The following is a 12,385-nucleotide window of genomic DNA, read 5'->3' as shown; positions in this document are numbered from 1 at the left end:
GCAAAATAAGTCTCTGACCCGAGTCGATCGGACCTTCCTACGCTGAGCTATAATTTATGGTAACTTCCACGCACCTGCTGCATAATACCTCCGCAACAACGAGGCATTCACCTGTAGGGGGTAGGTGCGCCAAAGTCACCATACAGCTCAGCATACGGAGGTCCGATCGACCCGGGGTTCATCTCTACTTGTTCAGGAGACTCAGGTGTATAAAAGCGTGATCATGGTCATGTCTCCCCCCACAACCCGACGTACAAGTGTATCTATGAAGGGTAGCAAGATATGGCAGGATACTTATTTAGCGTTAACCACTAACAAAACCAAACTGTCTATCATATCAAAACACAATCTATGGATGTATAGGAATAAAAAAAAAAATCACATCTAGAATTTGCCCACCCAATTGGTAACAAAAAAAGTGTTTGACCCAAGGACTAGAAGAGCTACAGTATTGATTGTCAGGACTTCCAATTCGTGATCAGATAATTTAAGAGTTCAGAGGACTGTATGGTCATCAATAGACCCAGTGGGTCCGAGGACTGTATGGTCGTCAATAGACCCAGTGGTTCTGAAGCTGAGGACTGTATGCTCGTCAATAGACCCAGTGGTTCTGAAGCAGAGGACTGTATGGTCGTCAATAGACCCAGTGGTTCTGAAGCTGAGGACTGTATGGTCGTCAATAGACCCAGTGGTTCTGAAGCTGAGGACTGTATGGTTGTCAATAGACCCAGTGGTTCTGAAGCTGAGGACTGTATGGTCGTCAATAGACCCAGTGGTTCTGAAGCTGAGGACTGTATGGTCGTCAATAGACCCAGTGGGTCAGAGGACTGTATGGTCGTCAATAGACCCAGTGGTTCTGAAGCTGAGGACTGTATGGTCGTCAATAGACCCAGTGGGTCAGAGGACTGTATGGTCGTCAATAGACCCAGTGGTTCTGAAGCTGAGGACTGTATGGTCGTCAATAGACCCAGTGGTTCTGAAGCTGAGGACTGTATGGTCGTCAATAGACCCAGTGGTTCTGAAGCTGAGGACTGTATGGTCGTCAATAGACCCAGTGGTTCTGAAGCTGAGGACTGTATGGTCGTCAATAGACCCAGTGGGTCAGAGGACTGTATGGTCGTCAATAGACCCAGTGGTTCTGAAGCTGAGGACTGTATGGTCGTCAATAGACCCAGTGGGTCAGAGGACTGTATGGTCGTCAATAGACCCAGTGGGTCAGAAGCAGGGGACTAGAACCGGCCTCAGGGGTCACGAGATGATTTGGGCTGGTGGAGAAAAATATACAATATATATAATATACAAATACGTTATCAAGTTAATATTCAATGTAATACACGTTATAATGAAACTAAATAATGAATATTTGCAGCCTCTAGGATTCTTTCAATAATTAATCAGGTGAAATGATCTGAAAAAGGAAAAGGTATTCGTATGTGTGCGAGTGCCGTTTACCGTGAACACTGTGAGTTAATCTGTCACTGTTACGGGTTGCGAGCAGGACAGCAGTCGAGACCACCTTGGCCGAGTCCACCTCAGGACAGAGTCAAGACCAGTTGAATTCAAGTCGAGACCGAGTCAAGACCAGTCGAATTCAAGTCGAGACCGAGTCAAGACCAGTCGAATTCAAGACACGACCAAGTCAAGACCAGTCGAGTCCACCTCAAGACCGAGTCAAGACCAGTCGAGTCCACCTCAAGACCGAGTCAAGACCAGTCGAGTCCACCTCAAGACCAAGTCAAGACCGAGTCAAGACCAGTCGAGTCCACCTCAAGACCAAGTCAAGACCAAGTCAAGACCAGTCGAGTCCACCTCAAGACCAAGTCAAGACCAGCCGAGTCCACCTCAAGACCGAGTCAAGACCAGTCGAGTCCACCTCAAGACCGAGTCAAGACCAGTCGAGTCCACCTCAAGACCAAGTCAAGACCAGTCGAGTCCACCTCAAGACCAAGTCAAGACCAGCCGAGTCCACCTCAAGACCGAGTCAAGACCAGTCGAGTCCACCTCAAGACCGAGTCAAGACCAGCCGAGTCCACCTCAAGACCGAGTCAAGACCAGTCGAGTCCACCTCAAGACCGAGTCAAGACCAGTCGAGTCCACCTCAAGACCGAGTCAAGACCAGTCGAGTACACCTCAAGACCGAGTCAAGACCAGTCGAGTCCACCTCAAGACCAAGTCAAGACCAGTCGAGTCCACCTCAAGACCGAGTCAAGACCAGTCGAGTACACCTCAAGACCGAGTCAAGACCAGTCGAGTCCACCTCAAGACCAAGTCAAGACCAAGTCAAGACCAGTCGAGTCCACCTCAAGACCAAGTCAAGACCAGCCGAGTCCACCTCAAGACCGAGTCAAGACCAGTCGAGTCCACCTCAAGACCAAGTCAAGACCAGTCGAATTCAAGACAAGACCAGTGGAATTCAAGACAAGACCAGTGGAATTCAAGACAAGACAGAGTCAAGACCAGTGGAATTCAAGACGAGACCAAGTCAAGACCAGTGGAATTCAAGACAAGACCGAGTCAAGACCAGTGGAATTCAAGTCGAGACCGAGTCAAGACCAGTGGAATTCAAGACAAGACCAAGTCAAGACCAGTGGAATTCAAGTCAAGACCGAGTCAAGACCAGTGGAATTCAAGTCGAGACCGAGTCAAGATCAGTGGAATTCAAGACAAGACCAGTGGAATTCAAGACGAGACCAAGACAAGACCAGTGGAATTCAAGACGAGACCGAGTCAAGACCAGTGGAACTGGAGTCAGGGGTCAGGGGTCAGGGGTCAGTACAGCATTGTCTTCTAGACTCAAAGAAGAACCAGGACTTGTTTCTAAAATAAAACCCTAACTTCTTCATCCTGAGTAGTAACCTCTTCCTTGCGTTAGAAAACAGTGTTCACTTGGTCTCACCTCCGTTTAACCCCCTGATGGTCCGTCGCACGTCGCAACACGGTTCTCAGCTGTCTGTCGGTGTCACGCTGTCTTATGTCTTAGTGCCACTCAACCATGTCTTAGTGCCACTCAACCATGTCTTAGTGCCACTCAACCATGTCTTAGTGCCACTCAACCATGTCTTAGTGCCACTCAACCATGTCTTAGTGCCACTCAACCATGTCTTAGTGCCACTCAACCAACACATCAGATTACAGTGATGACATCTGTCTGCTTCAGATTACAGTGATGATGACATCTGTCTGCTTCAGATTACAGTGATGACATCTGTCTGCTTCAGATTACAGTGATGATGACATCTGTCTGCTTCAGATTACAGTGATGATGACATCTGTCTGCTTCAGATTACAGTGATGATGACATCTGTCTGCTTCAGATTACAGTGATGATGACATCTGTCTCCTTCAGATTACAGTGATGATGACATCTGTCTGCTTCAGATTACAGTGATGATGACATCTGTCTGCTTCAGATTACAGTGATGATGACATCTGTCTGCTTCAGATTACAGTGATGATGACATCTGTCTGCTTCAGATTACAGTGATGACATCTGTCTGCTTCAGATTACAGTGATGATGACATCTGTCTGCTTCAGATTACAGTGATGATGATATCTGTCTGCTTCAGATTAGTGTTGATGACATATGTCTGCTTCAGATTACAGTGATGATGACATCTGTCTGCTTCAGATTACAGTGATGATGACATCTGTCTGCTTCAGATTACAGTGATGATGACATCTGTCTGCTTCAGATTACAGTGATGATGACATCTGTCTGCTTCAGATTACAGTGATGACATCTGTCTGCTTCAGATTACAGTGATGATGACATCAGTCTGCTTCAGATTACAGTGATGATGACATCTGTCTTCTTCAGATTACAGTGATGATGACATCTGTCTGCTTCAGATTACAGTGATGACATCTGTCTGCTTCAGATTACAGTGATGACATCTGTCTGCTTCAGATTACAGTGATGATGACATCTGTCTGCTTCAGATTACAGTGATGACATCTGTCTGCTTCAGATTACAGTGATGATGACATCAGTCTGCTTCATATTACAGTGATGATGACATCTGTCTGCTTCAGATTACAGTGATGATGACATCTGTCTGCTTCAGATTACAGTGATGACATCTGTCTGCTTCAGATTACAGTGATGATGACATCTGTCTGCTTCAGATTACAGTGATGATGACATCTGTCTGCTTCAGATTACAGTGATGATGACATCTGTCTGCTTCAGATTACAGTGATGATGACATCTGTCTGCTTCAGATTACAGTGATGATGACATCTGTCTGCTTCAGATTACAGTGATGATGACATCTGTCTGCTTCAGATTACAGTGATGATGACATCTGTCTGCTTCAGATTACAGTGATGATGACATCTGTCTGCTTCAGATTACAGTGATGATGACATCTGTCTGCTTCAGATTACAGTGATGATGACGACATCTGTCTGCTTCAGATTACAGTGTTGATGACATCTGTCTGCTTCAGATTACAGTGATGATGACATCTGTCTGCTTCATATTACAGTGTTGATGACATCTGTCTGCTTCATATTACAGTGTTGATGACATCTGTCTGCTTCAGATTACAGTGATGACCAGGGACGTGCACAGGACTATAGAGGGGCAGGTGCTCAAACGCTGAAAAGGGCACTGGGCCTGTGCTATTTTTGGGGGCCCTTTTTATGCTTTTTGGGGGGTTTTGGTGATCAAATATTGAATATTGAACTATAATAATCAGTGCAGGAGCTCACTTGTCCATGAAAGACACTTTTATCACTGACTTAAAAGGCCCATATATCTCCATAAATGTTCAGGGCGGAGGGAATAAGTGCTTACCCTACAGACCCCAAGTCTGTTAGGACATCAGACTCGGTTGGCACTGCTCAAAACTTACCTTTTTAATAGCTTTTAAATTAATTATTATCTTTATTTTATTGTCTTATTTTTCTTTAATTCTATACATTTTACTTAAATATTTTATTGTAATTTGTATCATTGTTTTATGTAGTTTTTTTATCATTTTATTTGTTCTTTTTTAATGTCAACATATTATTTAAATTATTCAAATAGAACTCAAACATGTTCCGTTGTGATGTCACAGTATGATGTCATAATAATCAAACATTCTAGAATATTTGTGTTGTCACAGTATGATGTCATAATAGAACATTCTAGAACATTTGTGATGTCACAGTATGATGTCATAATAGTACATTCTAGAACATTTGTGTACAGTATATATTCAACAATTCTCTCAGAAGAGGTGGCGATGAGATGGAGGGTTCCCCCTCTTGGGGGGGCCCTCCAAGAGAGGAGATGATGTGTGTATTGTGATTGTATGATAAGAGGAGCAGAGAAGAAGGAGACAGAGATGATAGAAATGTGTTTTGAAGATGAGAAGAAGAAGAGGAGTGTAAACTTTCTCAAGTGTGGGCGAAGCAAGAATTGTGGAGGGCAGTAATACGCCACGATGCGTCTACACTGCCGGAAATTCAAATAAGAAGAAGAAGAAGAAGAAGACCCCAGACCTCAGAAGACAAGTGAAGATATCGCTTGTTGTTTCCGGCTACTTGTCTGTAAGCTTGAATATATTCTGTAGATACAATTTAAAATCCCCACATGGAAAAGGAAAGAATGTCCTGTACAATCCTTAATGAGCTGCCTCTGGAGGGAAGGCTCTGTGATGTGGTTATTAAAGTCAACAGCACTGAGTTGAATGCCCACAAGGCCCTCCTGTGTGACTGCAGTGACTATTTCAGGTAAGTTTAGCTTGGTTCAGGTTAGCTTGTTTCAGGTTAGCTTGGTTAGTAAACAGATACCATACTGTACTTTTACTGTAAACAGATAATATACTGTACTTATACGCTAAACAGATACTATACTGTACTTCTACTGTAAACAGATACTATACTGTACGTATACTGTAAAAATATACTATACTGTACTTCTACTGTAAACATATACTATACGGTATTTCTACTGTAAACATATACTATACTGTACTTCTACTGTAAAAAGATACTATACTGCACTTCTACTGTAAACAGATACTATACTGCACTTCTACTGTAAACAGATACTATACTGCACGTCTACTGTAAACAGATACTATACTTTACTTCTACTGTAAACAGATACTATACTGCACTTCTACTGTAAACAGATACTATACTGTACTTCTACTGTAAATAGATAATATACTGTACTTCTACTGTAAAAAGATACTATACTTCTACTATGCTAAGATGCTATACTTCTACAGTGAACATATATTACTACACAGGACAGAATGTTGCTTACTGTTTACTCATCAGATATCTCTATACTCTGCGTCCCACAGAGCCCTCTTCACTCGCTGGAGCGACTCAGAGAAAGCAGTCTACACTATCCCTGGGGTGTCCCCGGGTATGATGCAGCTCATCATAGAGTACTCCTACACACACTTTGTGCCGGTGACAGCAGAGAACGTGAAAGAGCTTCTGGTGGCTGCAGACCAGCTTCGCGTCACTGGCATAGTAGGAGCGTGCTCTGACTTCCTAGAAGGCCAGCTGTCTCTGGAAAACTGTGTCGGCATCTGGAGGTTCGTGGACATCTACTGCTGCCCTGACCTGATGCGCAAAGCCCATCTCTTCATCGTGTGCCACTTTGAGGAGATGTTGCACGTCTCACAGGAGTTTGTGGAGCTGTCCCTGCAGCAACTGGTGGACATCATCGAGAGGGATGATCTGAACGTGAAGAGCGAGGAGACGGTGTTCGAGGCCGTCCTCCGTTGGATTGACCACTCCTGTGAGGAGCGTAAAACACACATCCCTTTGCTGCTGCCCAAGGTAACTAATTGTATTACTGTGCATTACATTAACACATTCCCTGCCACTGGTTATATCCATCAATATAGTCAGTCTGCCACCACTCTAAGCCTATGAAGATGTTCACCTTCTTTGCAGGGCTATAACTTGTTAAATTGTATTGCTAAATTGACATTACTATGGCCCATTCAACATCGATTATCTATCGTTCAGGATGTAGGAACGTTATACTTTTTCATAAAAATACCTTCTAGAATATAAGTATGTTTTTATCGTTTTCTGCAGTAATTCCTAGAACGTGAGCTATAGGCCTAAACGCATATATAGATTATCGATTGCCGTCTATTCCCTAGACACGCTATATTAAAAAATTCAACTGTACATGATCGTATACGTTATGCCTCATCATGCACGGATGAAAGGGGGGGGGGTCGTTTATACTTCCGTGATCGTCAGTAAATGCTTTATGTAGTATGGGTGATATATTGATCCGATCGGTTTGCAGTGAAATAAATAAACAATTGGGCTGAAAATAGCGTCAGCGTCCTCTTACCGTGCGTCAATGAGACTGGCGGTGAAAGATCCCAGGTATAGGACGTCGATCGTCTAGGTCCATTTCCGGTTTGTATGTCGCAAATAAACGCCGAAATCATATTGATTATTAAGTTTATAAAGCGATCCATTATGTACATAGTGTCTGTCGGGAGCCTTGCGACAATATCTGACGGCCGGATGAATTTAATCGACACACAGCAGCCATATCCTGTTTACCAGTGTAACTCGCCCGACCATCCACCAGGCGGCGGTATTGAGCCATCGTTGTATTGAGCCGTGGGGTCCAGCTGCAGCGCCGGAGGTGTATATATGAATTATGGATGCCATGGCGAAAAAATTAAATATGATCTCAATATCGCTGTACAGCGTGGTTTGGCAGGCAACGCATGGCGGGCAATAACGCTGTACAGCGTGAACGGCGGTGGGGGAGACCCCCCACCTAGATATGGAAAAAAATAATAAAGGATGAAATCATTTGCAAACATCTTAATTGTTTAGAATAGTCAAAAAAATTAATAAAATGTATTAAAAAAAATTTGGTTGCATAATTGTATTACCCAAAAGGGGCATGGTCTATTCAAAATGGCCCCTTTTTGCATGTTACCCCAAACAGAATTTAGAAGAAATGGATGATATATAGATATTTTCTCATGGTTTTTCATGTTACTACATTAAATACAGAACTTTTTGCTAGAGGATTTTTTGATATGCCACCCTAACAGGAATTTATGACCTTTTATGACCCCCTAGTCATAAAAAATAAATGTTTTGCATACATTTTTTGTATAAAATGTTCTAAAAATCTGGATGAAATCCTCTAGCAGAAAGTTGTGGTATATGGATAGGAGGAAACATGGCCAGTTTGGTGTGTGGATGTACTAGAGAAATTGAGATTTTTTGTTTTATGTGTAATACAAACTCATAAAATCTCGTTTTGAGAAAAACGCCTTTAAAGTTTTGTATTGTCTGTAAATCAGGCTATGTATGACATATCAACAAACCATTTGGCACAAAGAAGCAGGATATAGATATGAATAAAGGTGGAAAGTTTGGTGTGTGTAGATGCTATGGAAATGGTACATGTCTACCCTTTGGGAAAACGCCTTCAAAGTTCTGTATTGTAAAATGCCATACATTTTTATTTGAAACCGCTATTTACAAACACAACACCCAATCAAACCATTAGTAATAGACAACCTAAACACATGCCTGATAACTGAATAACATAATAATATAATAATAATAATAATAATAATAATAATGATGTAGTAATAGTAACAGTTTAGTAACAAACAACACAACCGATTACTGTACCCCCTAATAGGCATTTTTTTTTAATAGATATCACTATGAAACTTTCCCAGTTTTTTATGTACATATAAACTAAGAAACAATATATTGCAAGTTTTCTGAATTTTATGTTTATATATGCAAATGAGGCACTTCCCCATTCAATATGTGCACATTTATGGATGCAATCATGCTAAATGAAGCAAAATAAGCAACTAAATGTGTTTTTTTGAAGTTTTCTTGTCACTAGTTTGAAAGAAGACATTATACAAAAATCTCAAAATTGCCCCAAAATCAGGAAAAGGGTATTTTAGGGGGGTGGTCTCCCCTTAAAACAACATTAGGTTCCCTAGTACAGTGGTTCTCAAACATTTGGGTCCAAACTGTTCCCTAGCAACAGAAACCATCTACAACCGATGTCTAAGTTGTACCCGCTGTCTGCTTGTCTCTTCCCAGGTTTGCATGGGCTTGATGAGGCCTGACTACTTCCTGAACAACGTCCAGAACAACCCTGTGGTGAGGGACAGCTACGACTGCAGGCCCCTCATCCTCAGCGTCCTGAACCGCCCTGGCTCCTACAGGCTCCCAAACCCCCTGACCCGCCCACGCCGGCCCCAGGAGGTCCTATTGGCCATCGGAGGCTGGAGTCAGGGCAGTATTGTCATGGAGGCTTACAATATCCGAGCCGGTGGATGGATGGACGTGAGCGTTGAGGCGGAGAGTCCCCTGGACTTCCACGGCACCGCTTATCTCCACGGTCTGGTCTACTGCGTCGGCGGCTGGGGCCGCAGAGAGCATCTCAACAGTGTGAGCAGGTTCAACCCCGTCACTCGCAGCTGGCTGCAGGCGGCTCTCATGCACTCACGCCGCAGTAGCCTCAGCGTGGTCGTGTTGGACGGCTGTATCTACGCCATGGGAGGGTACGACGGATACATGTCACTGAACACCGCCGAGCGCTACAAGCCTGAAACCAACCAGTGGACAGTGATCTCACCCATGCTGGAGGACAGGCAGGCCGCCGGGGCAGCAGCCCTCCAGGGCAAGGTGGGTGGAACTGAGGGACACAGGGTGCTAGATGAACACAAGGAACGTTAGATCAGAAATCATAAATGTCTTTATTGCCAAGTAAGCTTGCACATACAAAAGATGTGTCTGGGTCCTTTGGTGCATCAACATTAACAGACAATTAAAATAGAATTAAATCAAATGGAATATATAAACTAAATTAGAATATTCTTTTTTATTACAGGTTTACATCTGTGGTGGCTGGTGTCAGCTCACAGCTGAGTGCTACAGCCCAGACACTAACCAGTGGACTCTGATCGCCCCCATGAGCAGCAGGCGTAGCGAACTGGGAGTCGCTGCATACGGAGGACATGTCTATGCGGTAGGTGCACACAAAGACAAATGCTTTATACTAGATATTTCTATAGATATGTATTATTTGACTTTCAATGCTTCTGTGATGCCCTCATTTCCCTAAATGGATTAATACAGTGTCTGCTTGCCTGAGCCACACACTAAAACATTCCTCTCATGTGTCCTGTCCTCAGGTGGGAGGGCGGGTGAATGGACACGACCTGCGTAGCGCGGAGGCCTACAGCCCCTTGACTGACTCCTGGAGCGCCCTGCCCGACATGCTCACCGCCCGCAGCTTGTTTGGCATCGCGGTGCTGGACGACCTGCTCTTCGTGGTCGGAGGCTCCTTCTGCACCATCTCCAACGTGGAGCGCTACGACCAGAGCAGCGACAAGTGGACTGTAGCCGAGGACATGAAGATCCAGCACGATTGCCTAAGCTGCTGCATAATGCATGGCCTGCCATTTAACATGAGCCAGTACGCTGCTCCCCGTGGAGGAGGAGGAGGAGGAGGAGGAGGAGGAGGAGGAGGAGGAGGAGGAGGAGGAGGAGGAGGAGGAGGAGGAGGAGGAAGAGGAGCAGGAGGAGGAGGAGGAGCAGGAGACTGAGGAGGAGGAGGGAGGAGGAGGAGCAGGAAAAGGAGCAGGAGCAGGAGGAGGAGGAAGATGAGGAGGAGGAGGATCAGGAGGAGGAGGAGGAGGAGCAGGAGGGGGAGGAAGAGGAGGAGGAGGAGCAGGATGAGGAGGAGGAGGAGCAGGAGTAGGAATAGGAGGATGAGGATGATTAGGCGGACGAGGAAGAGGAAGAGGAGGAAGATGAGGAGGAGGAAGATGAGGAGGAGGAGGAGCATGAGTAGGATTAGGATGAGGAGGTAGAGGAGGATGAGGAAGATGAGGAGGAGGAGGATAGGAGCAGGAGGAGCAGGAGGAAGAGGAGGATTAGGAGGAAGAGGAAGAGGAAGAAGAGGAGGAAGAGGAGGAGGAGGAAGATGAGGAGGATGATTAGGAGGAGGATGAAGAGGAGGAAAAGGAGGAGGAGGAAGAGGAGGAGGAGGAAGAGGAGGAGGAGGCAGCAGGGGATCCATCTAAGAACCTTAAACATTTATTAGACCAAAAGAAATCCTAAGAAATTAATAAATTACTATCAGCCAAATGTGGTGCATTTCTTTCTAGTAATTCAGACAATATCGGGTTTTAGTTTGTGTAATGTAATGTAATATCTGTTTTTAGTTTGTGTAATGTAATGTAATATCTGTTTTTAGTTTGTCTAATGTAATGTAATATCTGTTTTTAGTTTGTGTAATGTGATGTAATATCTGTTTTTAGTTTGTGTAATGCAGGGGTTCCCAAAGTCGGGGTCGCGAGCCGCCGCGGGGGGTCGCCAGATGATTAAAAATAAATTAAAAAAAATCCAAAAAAAATAAATAAGATTTTATTTTCTTTTTTAATGCAGTCAGGCCACTGAACTTAGAAGCAGGCCAGGACAGTGTTTCTAGTTGCAGCAGTGCAATAGTTAGATAACCTAGGTGGGGAACAACCAGGAGATCACTGCAACTCACACAAGTTGGAGAACTATCTCTCTCTCTCTCTCTTGCTCTCACACACACACACACAAAGGGAGCCGCATGTGATTGGTGGAGGCGGGACCCTTACAAAAAACTTGTTGTTGCTAATCATTGACACATGCTAGCCTGTAATAATCCCCCCCAGAAAAATCTACTTTGCATTTGATATATTGCAAATATATGCCATCACACACACTGGCATTTAAAGGGTTAGAATTATAAAATGAATATGTGGTGTTATGATCAGGGCTGAAGTTGAATAAAAGATTGTATTATTTTCAATCTGACATTACAAAAAAACTGAAAATCCATCAAAATCAGTATTGTTGCTAATCATACATATGCTAGCCTGTTTTTTTAACAATCATTTGTGATGCCATCACAAACACTGGCATTTAAAGGGTACAAATCCCTGCACCAGAATGCAGGAAATGAAGTCTTTGTAACAAGACATTTCCTGGTGGGGGACCCCCAGACCCCCTGCTTAAAAAGTGGCCTGACTGGGGCTATATTTTGCACTATATTTCCTGGCCTGAATAATTTCCCCAGTCCGGCCCTGGTTAAAAGCCTCCAATGCGTATTAGTGTGTGTGCGTTTGAACGTGTGCATGTTTCAACCATACATTTCCATTTATAAAAAAAAAATAAAAAAAATAATTTATTTTATTTTACCTCCTATAATAGTGGGGGTCGCGGCTCTCTGACACCGTTATTTGGGGGTCGCGGCCTGAAAAGTTTGGGAACCCCTGGTGTAATGCACATAATATGGGAACTTTTATCCATATGGTTGAGCCTGTTAGGAATTTCACCCCCAACCCAAGCAGATTGCAGATCACTCTCTCTATATGG

The sequence above is a fragment of the Notolepis coatsorum genome (assembly GCF_963971535.1).
Source record: "Notolepis coatsorum genome assembly, contig: SUPER_13_unloc_1, whole genome shotgun sequence".
Classification (NCBI taxonomy): domain Eukaryota; kingdom Metazoa; phylum Chordata; class Actinopteri; order Aulopiformes; family Paralepididae; genus Notolepis; species Notolepis coatsorum.
Note: the sequence above shows the minus strand (reverse complement) of the source record.